The following is a 1,247-nucleotide window of genomic DNA, read 5'->3' on the forward strand; positions in this document are numbered from 1 at the left end:
TCTCTGCTGCCTTTTTTCCTGGGGCTAAGGATGTGGGGAGGAGAGGGCAAGAGGGTCTGAGGAAATCAGCAGGGGTGGTGGGAGCCCAGCTGGAATGAGCTGCTGGAACTTCTGCCTGAGGCTTTTGCCCCATCATGGCAGGCCTGCAGCTGCTGGGAGTAGGGAATGTGTGTGTGTGTGTGTGTGCTGAGATGATTTAAATTAGCAAGACAACCTCCCTTGTGCCCACACCCAACAGGAAAGGAAGCTGAGGTCTCAGGAAATTGGACTAGCAGGTACAAGTCACAAATGTACAAGAAATATCACAAGAACGTAACTTCTATTTTGAGCCCCCATTTTGCCTGAGAGAGATCCTTCGTCAATTTGGGATTTCTTCTCTTCCACAAGGGTCACAGCTGAGTCTCGAGATCTTATATAATGGGAAGATGTTGAGAGACTGTTTTCTGGTTACCGAGGTCCACACTACACTATCCCCTGAGAGTTCCGTCATTCTGCCCAGTCCCGAGTGCTTTCTTGTTCCCATCTGCATAATGCTTTGCAGTGCTACGGCTCTCCCCGACTTCTGTGCCACACACAGACCTGTGAGGCCTGAGCTGCCCACATATACCTTGAAGCCATTTCGATTCTGAGGGTCCACTCGGGATTTTACTTGACCAATAAGGCATGAATTGCTGCATCTTTCAGATCCTGCAAACCTGTCCAGGGGTTTGGACAAGGGAATGGGGCTCTGGGCCTCTTTCTTTTGGGACCCTTCTGTGCCAGTGCTCTCACTACATCCCCTCCTCTCTCTTCCTTTTCCCTAGCTTTTATTAATCTGGAGGTGGGGAAACCTCCTTTTTACTTAGATTTTCTCCCAAATCTTTTGTCTATGCCCTCAGCCTCTCCTGTTAAGACTTTAGAGCCTAGGTTTTTGAAGGTCAAAAGCCAGGGAAAAAAATCCCTTTGTCCTCTGCTTTCTGTAATTCTGTCTCTTCCTTGGGGCACTGAGCAGAGTGATGTGGCCAGCAGAATGGTGAGCCAAGAGGAGTGGGCTTCATGTCTGTTCCAGTATCAGAAACATAACCATGTTATGATGTGGAACATCAGGTCACTAGGATGCATTAACCCAAATCGCTGGGATTCAGGACAGAGTCAGAGTACAGAAGGCACTGAAGAGGGATGGAGAGTAGGACAGACCCCACTCAGAAGGGGTTTTCTTGAAGAGGGGGGCAGATTTGAGTAAGAATTGAATGAGTTTCCACAATGCC

Source organism: Canis lupus, chromosome 10 (assembly GCF_048164855.1).
Source record: "Canis lupus baileyi chromosome 10, mCanLup2.hap1, whole genome shotgun sequence".
Lineage (NCBI taxonomy): Eukaryota > Metazoa > Chordata > Mammalia > Carnivora > Canidae > Canis > Canis lupus.